The sequence below is a fragment of the Ischnura elegans genome, chromosome 12 (genome assembly GCF_921293095.1).
Source record: "Ischnura elegans chromosome 12, ioIscEleg1.1, whole genome shotgun sequence".
Lineage (NCBI taxonomy): Eukaryota > Metazoa > Arthropoda > Insecta > Odonata > Coenagrionidae > Ischnura > Ischnura elegans.
The window spans coordinates 59114057-59132624 of NC_060257.1; positions in this window are offsets into that span (position 1 = coordinate 59114057).

The window sequence follows — 18568 nt, forward strand, 5'->3', positions numbered from 1 at the left end:
TCCAACTAACAGTTCTCGGACTAAATAGCCACTTAAATACACAGCAGTGAAGCTGTCATTTTCTGCATCATATTCTTGAATTTGCCATGGAAATGAGGATACTGCGATGGATCCTGGGCGTCTCCCGCCTTGATCACGTCATGAATGACGACACCCGGAAAAGAATGGGAGTTGCACCAATCGCGGACTAGATGCGGTAGGCTCGACTGCGTTGGTATGGGCATGTGGTACGTAGCGACGAGAACTCCGCGGCGAGAACAGCAACGCGGCTGAGCCCTGAAGGACGCCGACCTAAGATGCGCTAGCTCGACAGAATAAAGGCAGATATGAAAACCGTCAACGCCATGCCAGTATCACTTTCGGATTGAGCCAAGTGGAGAAGACCCAACTACCGTTGCAAACCAGTTGCGTCTGAAACCAGTTTGCAACTGAAACAAAACTTCTGTCCGCACACGTGTGTACACGCAATGGGCTTATTGTAAATAAGTCGCGTCTATTGAGCAATCAGTGGAGTGTAATAATTTGGTGCAGTACGAGTTGTTTTTAAGGCCTTGGCTTAGCCGTGTGGCAAAATTAAATATATAATATCTTTGTTTACCTGGCAAACCCAATTCAACAAACACCTCTTTCCATGCCTTCTCCGTCAAATCTTTCCTTGAATATCCTAGTAGTTGTACACAACTTTATGCTTCTCCAACGAGATACATGTTGAGTTCTTGATCATTCATTTTGAGATCGGCACTACACGGCCGTCAAAACACCACGTGGTCTCGTGCAACTGAAGTCTGCAACGCAACTGCAACCACGGGCCCACGGTCAAGGCCGTAGCCAGAAAATATTTTCGGGGGGGGGGAGGGGGGTTTATGGAATAGGAGACAAACATAAAATTATTTTTATAAGATAGATAAAATAGCGTACTCGGTTAAATATTCATATTTATTATAAACCCTTTATGGAAAATATAAAAATATTATTATAAAATTGAATTTCCTTCTAGCTTTTTTTGCAGCGACCAAATTAATTAACTCCTCGGTGTCGCGGTCAATTCTGCGGTCTCTCAGGAGGCTCATAAGTCATCACCTCTCTACTAAGTTAGGTTCCAAGTATTGCACCATTTTGCCGTCAAGTTCACAGTTGCCATTAGTTCGCAGTTTTCATCATCAGTTGTCATCTCTTGCACATCCCAATGTTGCAGTTTTGCCTTTAAATCCCTTAAAGCTCTTTGCTTTTTGGGCAAATGGCATATAAAATCTTTCTCGAGGGGCAAGCTGACTTTTCCGTCCACAATTCATATGATGTATCAATGAATGTTTATTTTTTGGGGAAATTTCCGGTGGTTTCGAATCATAAGATGTTGATGGAGCATCTATGGCTTGGGATTGCGCAATTCCCACCTGATTTCCTTCATCACTTGACAGTACTTCGCGTGACATGTTTGGGGAGGAGATTGAGGAAGCAGATTTGCATTTTCACTCTGGATCTCATCTTTATCTTCACATGAATAATTGGTACAGTCAACTTGAGCGGCAGAATTCAATTCTGCACAATTTGACGTTAAAGGATAATTAGATGAGGAAGGTAAAGTCCGGGTCAAGTACTGAAGGTGTTGCTCCTGTAATCAAATAACATTAGTAAGGGTCCTTAACTTGATTACCATTAAAATGCCATGATCACAGTGTTTTTGGCTTCTCGAGATTCAAATTAGGGATTTCAGCAAAAGAAGCCCATTCTTGGTAACTAATTAAACCATATTTCTTTAATTTAATTATGATACCAATTAAATTTAAATACTTGAATTTATGATTATGGTAATCCATTACTGTTGTCATACCGTTTTACTGTTTAAGAATTAGTTACAGCTCAAGGGACACAGACATTTCAAATCATTTATTAGTTCTGTGACATATTTTAGCCGGTGGGTCAATCCATTTCAATTCATCCAGGTAAGGTTGCTCGTTATTTTTGATTTTCCTGATTTTTTATCATTTTTGCCTACAAGTAGACAATCACAAAACGCTATTTGAAAAAAAATTACAAGCCATACTTTTTTTTGGTAGCCATCGTTAAAAGGGCGGCCGGGCAAATTTCGATCAAAAACGTGGTTTGCGTAAAGTTTAGTTTCGAATCTATTTTAAAAGATATCAGAATAATTTAATAATCAATGTGTTTAGCAGGAAATGAACTTTAGGAAATCATTTTTATAAATTGTCTATGATAAAAAACTTTACAAACAAAACACTAACAAAAAATGGATTGCCGAATCTTTCCGTAAGGGTATATGACCGTTGGTAGTGAATTTATGACATCCAAATACAATCCACAGCTTGTTCAATAAATTAAATAACCGCTATCAATCCCAAAAGGCAATGAGGCCAGAGCAACATTTGTAGTAAAATTGAGTATTACGAAGAAAGAACGGGAGGGAAAAAATAAAAGAGATAATTTGTAGCGCGGGGATGATTACGCACGTGGTTAATGATGCAATCACCAATTATGCATAATAGGGTTTATTTCGCTTTGTTTCCGTAGCACAGACAAGCTCTACAATATCGACACCTAAACCCGTCTCGTCCGGACTGTCATGGCGTCGCTCTCTCTAGGCGTCCTCCTTACCCAACGCTCTCTTGTGGCCGTTGGTGGAAAAACAATTGCAACGCCTTCTGCTTGTCCGCCACAACACCCTGTGGCGTAGAGTGAAGGTGTAACGCACATACCGAAGCGGAAGGACACATCAACCTACCCAATGTGGTGTTTTTAAATAGGAATAATATTTGGAACAACAGAAATGATTGAAATAATTGAAGGTGACGACTTGAACGAAGAAAAAGAAATGAATCAAGATCAGAAACGCAAATGGAATGCGAGAAATTCCAATTCCCAACATTATATAGTCTCTACAATAGAGATCCGTGGTCCACCATGCTGTGAAACAGTAGTACCTAGACAAGTAGAAAGACGAAGTATAGGAAAGTGAAGAAAATAATTTAAAAAAACATTGTGCGTGTGCGAGGAGTTTGTAGAAAATTGGATGGACCTAGGAGATAATGAAAAGGATGAAAAAGGTAAGTGGCTTTTTCTCTTTCTTTAAATTGTAAAATGTATTGATAGTAGTCGGTTTGCATCCACTGATTAGTGGTAATAATTAAATAGGCAATAGGTGAGGGAGGGTACAATAAACCTAATAGTCCTGTTAGATTCAGAATTCTTTAATAACATCTCAGAACATTCCAATTTCATTTATTTATTAATAATACATTTTAATTTTATCATATTGCCCAGGAACACAACCCTGGGGCAAAATGAAATAATTTGCAATATAATCCCTACTCGCAGTACCTTGCTAGTTACCCCTTCTCCCAATATTTTCAATTCGTTCCAATGCAAATTCAAAAAATGTATTCTCGAAACGAATATCAGGTCTTCTAACGTAATTATGAAGGATGCAAAACGCTTTTTCAATAGTGTCAGAAAATTCGACATTTGTGTCCAGAGGCCTACGGAATATGCGCCATTTGTTTGCTAATATACTTAAAGATAATATATATATAATATAATGTTAATACCAAATAATAATAATAATATATGAAATAAAAGACACTCCGTCCTTTTGTTAGTCTGTAGTTGAATGTTCTTTGCTTTACTGAAAGATTTTTGTTAGGATAATTAATTCAATACATGCTCTGTAAGAGCAAAGGCCTCATCCCTTACAAGTAAAAATGGCATTGCTTCTCCATTTCCATCATTGGGAAGATGTTAAGATCCAGGAACATTTAATGCATTCCTTTCTATTAATTTTGAAAAAGTAGATTTTTTAAAACCATTAGAATCGCTTGAATATCCATAAGACCCTCCCTCTACGTATATAAAATTATAATTGGAATCTGCAATAGCTAAAAGTACCATGGGAAAAATTTTTGTAATTAAAATACTCCGACCCGCTTGAATTAGGCTTTTTTATTCTTATGTGCTACCCATCGACTGCTCCGATACAATTTGGGAAGTTAGTGTTTTCGTAAAATTCCTTAGAGGGCTTCTGCCAAGAATCTCGATTCATTTCAGGCGTATAATCCCGAAGCAAGCATTCCCAAATTGCATCACATGTACCCCTTACAATCTCCCTGATTGATGTTTCTCCTAGTAAATACTCGTAATGTAGGGATACAACGCTATTACCAGTTGCTAAATATCTGGAAATAAAATACAAAATGTTAGCAAATATTATGATATACAGGAAGTAGCAAATATTGACATAATGGAAAAAGTGAAATTTGTATATCTCTTATTTCCAGGTCAGGCATTGAAAAAATGAAAGATTTAAAAAACCGGCTTAAAATGGGAATATGATGCCCAATAAAATCAGCCTTCAGGATTAGCAGCAAAGAGGCGTAAATATGTGTATTTTGAGCAGTTATTGTTTCTTTGATACTCGCTTGAATGCAGGAAGACGTCTCGCAGTCTCGAACAGAATAACATCGATTTAACACTTGAACGTCCGCGGGGATTTGATCCCTAAACGAGAAAAATTGTATTTCGTAGGGTGATAGCCTTTGGACTTTCTGCGAGAGCATTAATTTTGTTGCAACTTAACATTCAAACCTTTTCACCGCCTTTTCATGTATGCAAGTTGATATCCCTCATTTGCATGACCTATTTCGCATCCATTCCAACTGCCTTAGGTCGGACAAGTTGTCATCGCCAGGGTGCGGATTTTATTGAGGTTCTAAATTGGAACGAAGACTTCATCTGCGTCTTCAATACTACATTATAGAGCTAGCTAATATCCACTATGGGGAATCTGATAGTAGTGAATTGTCCTCAGAGGATGAAGAGTGTATAGTAGGCAGTGATTCAGAGTCGAGTGAATCAGGGGTAGAAATGGAAGTGCCCGAGACCCAAGGAAGGAATTCCGAAAATATCAGTGATATTAATGGTGAGATTTACTTCATATTTCTTTTTTACCAACTATATTTCAAGCACTTTTGCCCATCATTCATGATGCAATGGCATAATGCTCTAAATACAGATTCTGTTGACGAGCCTCTCAGCATACTTCGACGCCAAGATATATTCCTGAACGAGTGTCGAAGTTTTGACAAAACTAGTAGTCCTTGCACTAAGGAAGCTCAAGGGGTTTCACAGGAAAACTTTGCCGCCAGCAATAAGCAAAACGGTAGGTGTATTATATGCATTTCACTAGTATTATCTATCCTTATCCTTTTTGCCGTTTCATGCTTATATTGGATACCAGGTGAAACAAAAGAGAACCAACACACTACCCCCGATGGCACGGTGTGGTCGAATGCGGACACAGGCACTTTTCTTCCTGGGCGTAAACCTCAGCATAATGTCCTGAGGGAAAAAGCTGGACCAACCTATGCAAAAAGTCACTTGAGCGGTGAAAGAGTTACTAGCGACTGGCGTATGTTAATTGATAATTCCATACTACTCCACATACGTAAGTCCACCGAATCAGAGGCTTATCGTGTTTTTCAAGGAAATTCCTGGTACATATCAATACCTGAACTGGAGGCATTCATCGCAATTCTCTATGCAAGGGGTGTTAGTGTATCAAGAAATATTGAACTGCAAGCGCTTTGGTCCTAACCTCTGGGTCTACCATTTTGAAGTGAAATTATGTTACGAAATCGTTTTCGTGAAATTATGTGTTTTCTCAGGTTTGATGAGAAGACGACTCGCTCTTTTCGTTTGAAAACAGATAAATTTGCCTTAATTTCCGAAGTTTGGAATAAGTTTGCAAAGAATTGTTTTAGCTATTATAGACTAGGAGAAAATAGCACTGTAACGAGAAGTTATTTCCAGCCAGGCCAGCAAAGCCAGGTGTCCGTTCACGCAATTCATAGCTTCAAAACCTGACAAGTACGGGAAAAAGTTCTGGCTTACCGTGGATACGGATTCAAAATATGTGCAGAATGGCTTTCCCTATCTCGGCAAGGATTATTTACGACAGTCAGCGTCTACCGGATTATGTGGTGATGCGTCTGATGCGGCCATATCTAAATAAAGGCAGAAATGTTACCGTGGATAACTATTTTTCATCTCTAAAATTGGAAAAAATGCGAAAAGAAAGAGCTCTAGTTGGAACGTGAATAGGGTAAGAAAAGAAATATCCGTATCTGTGAAAACATCAAAAACGGCGATTCACAGTACTCAGGTTATGACACATGATGGAATTTTAATTACAAAGTATCAGGGCAAGAAAAATAAGAATGTTATCTTACTTAGTAGCCAACATTCTAGCGTAAACAATCTTACAAAAAAGAAGAAGACACCGGAAACAATGAAGTATTACAACCACACAAAATATGGTGTCGATATAGTCGACCATGGCAAGACACCTATCGGTAAAAGCTTCATCAAGAAGGTGGCCCGTGAATAGATTCTACAATATTCTTGACCTCGCTGCAGTAAACACTGTCGTGATATATAATGCTGTCACGGGAAAAAAGCTGTCAAGGAAAGTATTTCTTAAAAAATTATCAGAAGAGTTGAGATACGACAACTTAAAAACAAAAAGTGATGGAATTGAGCCAGTACCTGAACTTTATGAAAAAAAATTACAACTGAGCACCAAAAGACATAATTGCCAAGTGCAGAAAAACTGCAATAGTAATAAAACAAGGGAGAAGTGCATGGAGTGCAGGAAAATTGTTTGCGAACAATTCACTGATAGAGTGAATTACTTTTGTGTTGACTGCACGGAGTCTTAATTAGTAAACAAAAATCTTTAAAGTGATGTAAAATTTTAAATCTATTTATATAAGTATTTAGCATGTAAAATTATTCGAAATCCTTGCAATATCTTCTCAAACTTCATTTTTCTAAAACAAATGGAATAAAAAATTCAAAAAGAATATTTGTCAAAAAATGAGTTTTTTGTTGTTTTTTTTTGACGCCCTGCCCCGCGTCTGATTGACCTTATACTAGTAAAACGAAATAAATGGACCAGTAAAAACAATAATATTTATGTTATAATTTCATTACCCACACCTATTTGTATATATATTCGAATAAGTCGAAGGGGATCAATTTGATCCCCTCGGCCGTTGAAGGTGAAGTGGAAGTCCGGACGTTCTAGTGTTAAACGTAAGCGCAAGTGAAGATACTGACGTAAAGCCTTCACATAAAGCCGTCTGCACTCCTAAACCTAGTTCGATGTCGAATAGTCGAAAGCATTCTACAATCCGAAGAGTCTTTGCTGCAAATTCTTAAGAGAAGAGGGACGAAGATAAAGACATTGACGAAGACAAGTATTTTCTGTTGTCACTGATTCCAGCTTTCAAAAGATTTAATGACGACCACAAATTTTACGCACGGACAGAAATCATGAACATTATGAGGAAAGTCCGACAATCAGGGAGCCAAAATCAAATGCAGACCCCGTATGTATTAGAGCAGCCCAATTCTCAGGCAACAAAATCTCAGTATTTTTCAACATTTGTACCAAGAGAGCTTCAAGAGCTTCTGTCACCAGCTGCAATCACTATTCAAGATGGATGGGAAAATACGTCGAAGTGTCCTCAATTTTGAACTTAAATTAATTAGTTTAATTCCGAAACTACCATCAAAGATCAATAAAAACGTTCTATTTCCATTTCATGGACAATAAAATATTTAAACTGTTTATTATTTTTTAATTTAAAAATTTCTTTACCTAAGAGTCACCGCCAATCTTTCTTGAGGTGGTAGAGCCAGTCGTAATGATGTATTTTAGTAAGGTATTCGAGATCCAAGGGTAACCAGCAGTCGATCAAAAGTTTCTATGCTCATTCTAAAATATAATTAAACTTATTTGGGTGTTCTCTCAATCTATCAAACAGATAATAAAATCGCCCATCAAAAAGTCTGAAACTAATTATTGGATGTACCCAAAACCTTTTGTTCCTTCGCTTATTTTTTCGCTGTCTCAGAATGAGCGCAACAACACAACTAGCTTCCACGAGATCCATTGTAAACTGAGCTGAGAGACAACTATTAAATCGCCAGTGCGCAACTCTTTGGTGAGTTAATTGTTTAGTTGCCGGGGGTTTAAGTTGCCAGTGCGCCCTAAGCAGAAATTTCTTCTAATTTAATTGACAGCAGTCCAAGATTTCCTGTGCTTGGACGTATGTAAATTATTTTCATTCTATTGCTTGGCGAAGTCTTAGAGTATCAATTTAGTTTTGCTTGCCAATTATTCAAGTAATTACATAATTAATGATACATTAAAGAAGCACAGCCGTGGTTACATTTAAACAAATATCAAATGCTCCAGTTGGTTAGTGTACCAATTATTATTCGCTCTTTTTTATTGGAAGGCATATGGAATTGATTGCAGCGAGTGAAAAGTCATTGCCTACTAGTTAACAAGTTGGGTATTCCTCAGATTTTATTTAGTCATGACTCCTATTTGGTGAATCGATTCTTATTAATGCCTGTAAGTCTTAATTCTCAATAATTCATATTCAAACAATTATTGTTGTAATCGGTGCCTCTGCACACAAGTTTTCTCAAGCCTAAGAATGGAAGGCATAAGGAGTAAAATAGCAAAATAGAGTAGACCAGAGCAATTAAAAATGCTTTAAAATATATTATTAGTCGTCCAAAATGTCCTGTGATAGAAAGTGAGCGATTTAATTTTTAATATGAGCGTAAATATGAAAACTATAAAATTTTATTGTTGTACTGAGACCTAAATAGTGAATTGCATTACTTTTACAGGTGTGTGTGCGAAGAGCATGTCGCTCCTCGTGAAATAATCCGTGAAGTAGAGAAGTATGTTGAGAGGATATAGATATTATTTTCCACGACATTGAAATGGTCACGACTGAGACATGGAGCTGTGCCATCCTTATATTCCCAATTGTCTGTCTTCCCCGGCAAGCTTACGGGAGAGACCAGGCAAACGAAGGAAGGTGAAGGAATTTTCTGCATTGGAAGAGGCAGTGGAGGAAAGTGTTAGGGAGAAGGAGATAAAATAATTTCTTCCTCAGTGAATCTTGGAGAAAAGATTAGGTTTATTGCTTTGTGAAATATTTGTACAGTTTTTCATAAGCATGACTTCATTGTTCCGAACATTATTCTCAACCCCATACCTTGAATTCAGCGTTTTGTTGTGGTAAACGAGGCACGCCATTAAATATGTTATGGAATTATTATGTTAATTTGGAAAAGGTTTAAATTTTAAGACTGGGGAAGTTTAGGTTGCCCGTTAAAGTTGAAAATGTTAGAATCTTGGATGAGATTTTGTCCAAAATGTCTTGAAGTGCCTCTTCTGGTAGACATAGCAGTGACTTCTTAGTCCTTGCCACTGATTTCTGTAAGTCTGTCACGCCAGACAATGATCCCTCTTATTACTTTACTGGGGAACAGCTGTCCTTGAAATGTGCCAATAAACCTGACTATTCCTCAGATATGTAGATATTTAGTGCAATTCTACTCTCTCTCACCTTCTGCTTATATCTTTATTAGGCAAACAGGGAAATGTGTACAGCCCCATTCGAGAATGTCCTCTGCTATGAATACGATTACACTCTTGTTTTCATGATAATAATAAACATCTCCATACGCAACTCTTAAGACATCCTTATTTACGCATCACCTCCACTCTCCTGTGATAAACAGGTCCTGATTTTTAAACAGGTCCATGGTATCCAGATAATCAATTTCGGAGAGGAACTATTCACGTAAGTGTGCTGTTTAACGTTCCTTTTACATTAAAAAAACATCGTATTAAACCTACACTGCATTGTGTGCCATATATGGCACATCTTATTTAATTGCTTGAACTGTGGGTATTATACTAGATACCGGCTTGAAATTGCATAGTCCTATTTCCTGTTGTCTGCTGAAAACAATGAAGGCCAATGGCTACCGCTACTGCGCAGCACCGTTATTTCATGTGAATGCGTTAAAAATTGGTTTCCCCAATATTTAAATTTTAACTTTCTTATAAATTGTAGTTCTAGCAAACACAGGCAGCTAAAATAATTTACTAATTGATGAATTATGTGTAATGTGTATACTATGTTTCTGGTAGTTTGAATAACACAAAAGTATTTGTTTGGTGCGTAAAATTTTTTATAAGTACAAATTTTTGTTGCCATTTAATGTGGCCAATTTTTCGGATAGGCGAGGCCTACATGGACCTACCAAAGTTGTTTTTTTCATGGTATCAGTGGGCTATACCTATATTATGTTACTCTTCAAACTCCTTTGTTCATAACAGTACTAATTTTTCCTATCCTACCCCTCCAATGTTTGTACGCTGCCTCTACAAATGAAATTTTCAGTTCAGATATCCTTGAACGTCATTCCCATTACGTCGATGACCCCTGTGACGTCACCAGGGGGGGTGTGCTTGAATCGCTCGAGATTAATTCCGATACGTAACCAAGGACTCGCCCGGAAAATCTCGATACGGAATGTGATTTGGAGTGCTTGAAACCTTCGAGATGTGTTTTTGCCCGGGATCTGCTGATTCCGTGCCGGAATGAAAGCCGAGTGGTCGTAGTTAGGTGAGATTATGATTCCGAGTCGAAATCTTGAACAATATGGCGGATGTTATGGTTTATTTGCGGTTAATGAGAGAATTAGAATAGGAAGACGATGAAGTTTTTGGAAGAAGGAAATACTTCAGGGAAACAGAGGATTCCTTCAATGTGAGCGACGGCGAATTCAAGAGCCTTTTCTGTCTCTCAAAGGTATTGACAAGAGATTTGATTGAATCTCTCACAGATCTCACACATTCCTCATCGCTTTCGGTAGATACTAAGGCGAGTAACATTTTTTGCTGAAATCGTATCAGGGTAACGTGCCTATGAGTAAATTTTATTAACGTAATTAAGTCCCTTCATCTTGAATTCTTTGAGTTTCCTAAATTTTAAAAGCATATTCATTGCCATAACTTCAGGTAATGGTACAATTTCAGATTTTTGCACTACATACGCGGCTGCGCGTGTGATGCGCATCCAGAAACATTATGTTAATTTTCGAAGACCATATAAATTAACATTTTCGAATATTGGCGATGCAAAGATTACCGCAGCGCCCCTAGCGGCCGCGCCTGGAATCACTCTAACTCAGACACACTCCATCCTTTGTCGTATTTACTGCAAGTGTTTCAACGTGAAAAGCGTGAGAAGACGGTAATTTCTTGCTCATGTTATAGGTTGTGGACGCCAATGAAAGCAACCTCAGGGTATGTGAGGCCCATGCGTGAGGGAGAAGAAGTTTTAAATGCTGGCTTTGTGATTTCGGTGAGGAAAAGGGAGGAAAAAGAGTCGGTGGTTCATGTGCAGGCTTTGGTCCTTTGCCCTCTGACTTCTGAGCATCCGTATTCCGTGGATTTGTGGATTGATTTATCTCAGAATTACGGCGATCGGTTATCGAGGGGTCAGAGTTTATAGTGTGGCCGTATTGTTGTGTAACTTTTTAGTACTGGCGCATCATTGACCTCCTTTATACACTTCAGGTGCCCCTGGTAGTGAAATATCTATGTTTTACTCGGGGATGAGAGTGGGTGAAGGACTTTCGTTCTGTACTTCCCGGTCCTCCTCCTCTGCGTCTCAGGACATCCATATCATTAGCAGTCTCTTGAGCAACCCCCCTTTCGAGGTGATTCCGAATGTGGAAGCACTCACCCAGATAAAACTCCAAAATGTGGATGCAGTTCTGCTGGAATTTTATGAGCAAAATGATACCGTGACCTAAAACCAAGTGGCTTCGCTCTTGGCAACCCCGCACAGGACTGATGCTTGGCTCAAAGGCAGAAATATGTCTATCCCAGCATCTAAGGCATACAGCCAGTCCACTTATGTGGTAAATCCTAAAGCTAACTGGAAAAATACGTTAAGCAGATTTGTACTACAACAATTTTACTGGTAACAAGTACACAGACAGAGGCAACAAACTTGAAACTGTAGCGAGAAAGAGGTATGAGGAGCTTGAGGGTTGTCAGGTGGTGGAATCAGGACTTCTAGTCCGCCCAGAAATTCCTTGGGTGAGAGCAAGTTTGGATGGAACAGCTTTGGTTGATGGCAGGTTATTAAGAAATGTTGAAATTAAGACATTTAAGGATGGTGAGACTTTGACGGCAGCTGAGTTTTTGGATCAAAGAACAGTGAAGACCTTGGACAACAATGTTAATTTGAAGAAGAATACTGACTATTTTGCCCAAGTTCAAATAGGTATGGCTTTGATTGGCATCCCAGAATGTGATTACATTGTGTATTCTCAGGCTGGTAATGATTATCTTAAAGTACGTGTTCCTTTTCATTCGGATTATGTGTTCAATCTCTTAAGTAGATTGTGTGATGTTTATTTTGATCATTTTCTTCCTCTAATGATGGAGGATCATTATGCTAACTCTTAAACCTCTCTTAAGGTGCTTTTTCCTTCAATTTTTTTCTCCTGACATTTGTCATAAAACTGATTTTTTAAAATGCAAACTGAGTCAACTTATGTTTACATGTTTGTTTTTCAGTTTTAGTGTTTGTCATTGTGTTTTTTTGTATTCTTGAACTATTTGATTTGTCCAGAAATATTGTCTTCATCTAGTTTTTTTTTCTCTTGCTCAACTGTTATGTTATAGTCTATGTATTTTGACGTGCCAGTATCAAGTTACCAGTGTGAAGTTTTATTTTCAATGTTTTACTATAATATTTTGCATTTTACCAATGTTTTTGTTCCGTAATGCCAAAGTAACTTTATTTTATGTATCTAATCAGAAAATATAATAGGATTTCTTTTGCAACAGCTTCATTTACGTTTTTTTCTCTCAAAAGCAGTGTCTGTGGAGAAGTACGTGGTTGACAATTCCACATGTAAGTTAATATAACACAAAACAAGGAGAAAAGACAAATGTTGATGAACAGTTCTCAGATAAAAAGTTTTCAGTTCTTATTCACAGTTCAGTCTCTCTAGTCACAAACACAATACTTGTGTGTAATAGCATTACATGAACTTGTCAATATTCATGATTGGAGGTCCAAAATTAGTTAATCAACACGCAATAAAAATAATTTCATCAGCATATGGGAGTAGCGTCCATTATATTGGACCCAGTATCATTTAATATGCCCGCAGGCGTTGAATCACTTTCTCAACATGACCTCTAGCTCTGGCAATGTCAGCATCATTCTTAGATAACTGACTTTCTTCTGAAGAAATTGAGGGCGGATGAGTCTTAAATTTCTCTGCAAGAGAGGACAATCTTACTTATGCACCTGCAAAATTACATTACTTCAAGAAAATAAATTCAAAAATATCTACTGGGCGACACTGATTTTCAATTCTGTATTCTTTGTCCTGCATCACTCCATTTTGGTAGTCTAATATATCCAACTCGCAGCTATCAATGACAATAAACTTGTCCGAGGCTCGTCCACCATATAAAGAACTTATCTCAGTTATTAGTCCAGATGGGGCAGTGCCAAGATTGACCCTCGCAGTGTGACCTCTCTTGTACTGGGAATACGTTAAAATTCTACATTTGAGACTCTTGCATTTTTCCATGCAATCCAGTACAATCCTGGTGAACTTGTATTTTGAAAATGATGATGGTAGGTTTGCTCGGATCGTAGCTTGACCAGGCCAGGGTATCACTGACTTCAACACGCGTGCTAGTAAAGGACATGTGTGCTTAAAATAATTTGTGGTTGGACACTCGTTTTCCCATCTTCAGTACTATAACCCACTTTTGCCGTAAACTTTCTTCCTTCGGAAAAAATGGAAGCTTACTTAGGGGGCATTATAACTTGAACACTGTGGAACGCTGCACGGGGTGTTTCTAGAGTTTTTCTGGGAGTGCGGCACAGACAAATAATCGTGGTCCATGATTTCCGCAACGTAAACAAAGATATACGAGTAACGAATGTGTCTGAGTTAGAGTGCTTCCAGGCGCGGCCGCCAGGGGCGCTGGGGAGAATCTTTGCATCGCCAATACCGCTGTACGCGTTGAAGAACCCGACACGAATATCGAATGTCTGTGTGATGTGTATACTGTGGTTAACTGTTTCCTGTTGCTGCTGAACGAAATCAAAGGACGTACTTGAAGGTAGTACATTTAATAATTTTTGGTCGCCGAAAGTTACTAGGAAGAGTTCTCGTTATTTATGTTTACCTATTCACTGAAAGTTGTGACAAAAAATGCCTTTTTTGGGCTCAAGGAGTCTAGATTAATTAATAAAATGCTATTGCATACTGTATTTCAAGTGGATCAAATAAAAAACTCTTTATTTAATCTAGAGATTTCATTTAATTTTACTTTCCCCTGCAGTAATCCTAATTTTTGTTATTCTTATTATTCCTGCCAGTATAAATACTTACTAATTGTTAAGACAGGGGAAAAGTTACTAAGGTTAATATTTATGATTATTGAGAATGCAATTTGGATGGTGGTAAACACTTTAGTAATTTCACGATTTTAATTTCTCCTGGTGAATACTATTGATGTTCTCGGGTTCTCAGCCAGGTGAAATTGGACTTTCAAAGAGTAAAATGGCCTTGAAGATGGGAGACAAGTCGTCTCTCGAAACGTCGCACAGTGGGCTAGAATCGAAAAAAGCTGGCCAAAACCTCAAAATCGATTTTTTTTGAGCTAGGAAGTTGAAACTTCGCATACACATTTTTAAATAAATTGTGCATTACTACCCAGATTATTTTGGTCCTGTGTTTTCACTTTAACAATATATGTGAGGTCAAAGTTGAGCAAATTTAGCGAAAAACGACCACCCTCGAATTTTTCTGAAAATTGCCGACTTTATCCTCGTGCAGTGGTTTTATAAATAGTTTTATCGAATAAACTGTTATACCATCTTAATTGGCACTTCTTATTCTTTCATTTGAAGGGGTTTTAAAGATTTTGTTTCATCAATAACCATAGATACATAACAAAATGGCGGAGCCTGTTTTCAACCCATTTTTTTACATAAACGTAGAAAAAAAGTAGACATTGTCACCGGCTTACACTAAGTAACTTATATCATGTCGTTCTTTGAAGCTTCTATATTGTGAATCTAAAGTCAAACCTTGCACCAATTTGCAACCCCGAATTTTAAATCGTTTTTTCGAACGCACGGACGACTCCGGTTCTGGCCGGCGGCGGCGGAGAGTACGGCGACGCGGCAAGCGGGTGGATGCAATATGGTCTCATTCACTTTTATGTGTGGATAACAGATATATTAGTGACAGAAAATAATCACCAGAAAGTAAAATTAATAAATATTGCTACGAATGACTCTCATTATGCAATCGTTGGGCACTGCAAGAGGTGCACTGAAAGGTTTCTTTCTTTGAGTGCATTCCGTGGAGAATGGACTTAAATCGCGTGCTTTAAGTGGGGAAACGGCCCCCGACTGCCAACCTAGAGGTCGCGGTTTCACATCCCGCCAGGATGATTCAACAACCATTAGGAGCATAGCTATACGTGATTGTTGAAAACAAGTAAATTGTAAGAAAGGAATAAATAGTCTTAAATTCGCTTGAAATAGATACAACATTATTTTTGTTTTTTTTTGTGCCACAGCTTTTCACGATCAATTCACCAGCCAGGACCTTTTAAATTATATTTCCGTAAAAAAATATAACAGAGAATGTAGAACATCAAATGAGCAACTGGGTGCAATGCTGCAATTCATGGAGCAGCACCCAGGACTCGCGAGGGGCCGGTTGCTGGGCCCTGCAGGAAGGGCTAGGGCCAATGAGCTGTGGGAGGAGATGGCCACAGTATTGAATTCCTGTGGGAATGGCCCAATGAGGCCCGCCCACAAGTGGCAGAAGGTACGATACTTATTAGAATGATCTTACTATAGTTAGATATTTAATGTATTTACATGCATAATTGAAAAATATATTGCTTACATTTAGTTGTTATTATTATGTAATAGGTATGGCAGGACTGGAAATGCAACACAAAGAAGAAATATATAAGGATCAAAGCCCATCGGTTGGCAACTGGGTCGGGGTCACCATTGACATCCGAACTCAATCTTCTTGAGGAGAGGTTAATTTTTTTCCTCACTACGGAGGGTGTCCAAGGTGATGCCAATTTAGTTGAGGCGGGACCCCCTCCGAGGGAAGAGGCAAGTATTGCAGAATTTTTATATACTTCCTGTACTTTCCAAATGATGCCGATGTACGTGTACCTAACAGAGAGCAGCATAATTTTCTTCAAAAAACCTAACTTAAGCTTTTTTTCACAGGAAATTGACCGAGGAGATGAGGTAGAAGTTACCGAAGTGCCAGACCCGGTAAGAACTGTTTAGCTATAGGTTAATATTGTGATTTTACTATGCCAAGATCTAAGAGATTACAAGTTGTCGAATGGGAATCGGTAAATTTTAAAATACCTATAGGGCCAATAACAGTAATGCTGTGGCAAATAAGGTTGCTAAATTCTTATTGAACATTTTATGCATGCAAAGGACTCAAAGTAATTGTTGAATGAAATTTAGAATTTAACAGAATTGATGCAGTATTTTCGTGATGAAATACCCCTTAAATGATGGAGTTGGATTATTTTATTTGTTATTAAGACCAAGTTGAGGGCTATGATGTGTTGAGAGGCCCTTTCACGACCTAAAATCAGAAGAATAATAACAATAGAACTGAAATAATTCCCTCTCACCCAAATTATAATGAATGAGGAAATTAAAATTATGCAAAATCATATTTTGAAATGAGTGTGCATGTTCATATTATATTTAAGGTCGATGATGAAGCTGATAATGGTGGAGCAGAGGCAGAGGCCGTAGCGAGACGTGGGCAAGGGAGGAAACTGGTGGCTAGTTTTGTTGGAGTGGAGGAGAAGAGACTGGACTTGGAGAGGCGAAGACTAGAGGTGGATGAAAGGAAGCTGCAGGTTGAGGAGAGGAAGCTAGAGTTAGAGGAGAGGAAATTGGAAGTTAAGGTGAAGAAGCAGAAAAGTTTTGAAAGGATTGTACAGTTGCTGGAGTCGGGTTTGGAGTTGTTAGAAGAGCATTTGCAAAAATAGTTCACATTTATATATTTTTATATCATAAGTTTTTAAATAATAAAGCATTTCATTTAAGAAATTTTATTTTCCTTTATATATATCTCAATCATAATTTTATACAAATGAAGTAGATCAGTAGTGTAATGATCACAATTACACATTAAATTCAGTGAATCAAATACATAAATTCTGACTATTAATGATATGGCAGGTTGCGGGAAGAATATAAAAATTGAACTTGTTATTCATTATTTAAGAATTCGGTAGGTTTTATTTCTAAACAATTGGTGAATTACTCTGGTCCAGGATTCCCTTTTTATTTCACCTTAAAGCCTAATCTCTGTCAGTTACATCCAAAGATTAAATACTTTACTTCCCCCAAACGTCTTAAAATATACTTTCTAAAAATAGGCAGTTATGACATCCTCCCCCCCTCTGCACTCACCCCATCCGAATTCTGCCTCCTCAGCATTTCATCTAAAGTTTCTTGTCTTCACAAGGCATGTTTAGTCTACTTTTTCCTCTTACTCATTGTAACCCTTCACCTTCTCTAATCTTATCCACACCCACATACCCCTAGGTACTATGCGAAGAGTTACTGCAGCTAATTTGTCTGCTCTCCATGTTTTCTGAGCAGTTGGCAGGGTTTACCATATGGTAGTTTTCTTCTTCAAAGAAAATGAAAGGCATTGATTGCGATTCGTTACCCACCATTACTGTACTCATAATATAAAAGTTATTTGGTTTTAGAAATACCGGTTTAGACGAATGGCAAGGGTCAAATTTATCCTCATTTGAAAAAGGCCAGATTGGCGCCCATGCGATGCCACTCCACGTGACGTCACAGGGACCTAGTTTCTATACGAGTAGATATGGGTTTTACATCATCTGAGGTTACCAATGCATGCATGAGGCATAGAGCTCAGGGAAACGTCTTAATAATCACCTATTAAAACTGGCTAAGGTTGGAAAGTTTCCCTCATTTGATAAGATATTAATAATCCTTATTTAAGCCAAGCGCTACCAGCTAACATGGTACTATGCTACCTGCTAGCATCTTGAATCGTATCAGCGCTCAGAGCCTCGCCCCAAGGCCACCTCACTTCCAGCATTCATACTTAGCCGTCACATTTTCGCATGCTTCAAAATTTTCACTTTTCATTTAATCAGGACAAATAGATATCGTCATTCAAAAATCTAAAAGCGTGAGATACGTACTCCAGGAGTAATAATCTTTCAATTCAGGCAATTAAAAAATTATAGGAAACCACCCTATTGTAACAGCGTACACCATCACATGGACTACCTTTCGTCCGACTCTTACCCTTCAACCCATCTGGCATGGATGCCCATACTGGGGACAATACCCAAACCAGTGCAATCTATGGGTCATGGGAACTAACAAACCTTTTCAACATTTTAAGGTTGCAAATCAGGGAAAGGAATTGAAGAACTGTAATTAAAGATAGTTCATCAAGAACAAAGTTGAACACACACAAATATTTTCAAGAACTAAGAACTCATTAACGAAGAACAACAGACAATAATGAAACACAAAAAGGAAAATAAAGAAGCAGAGGATATCCACAAAAAAAG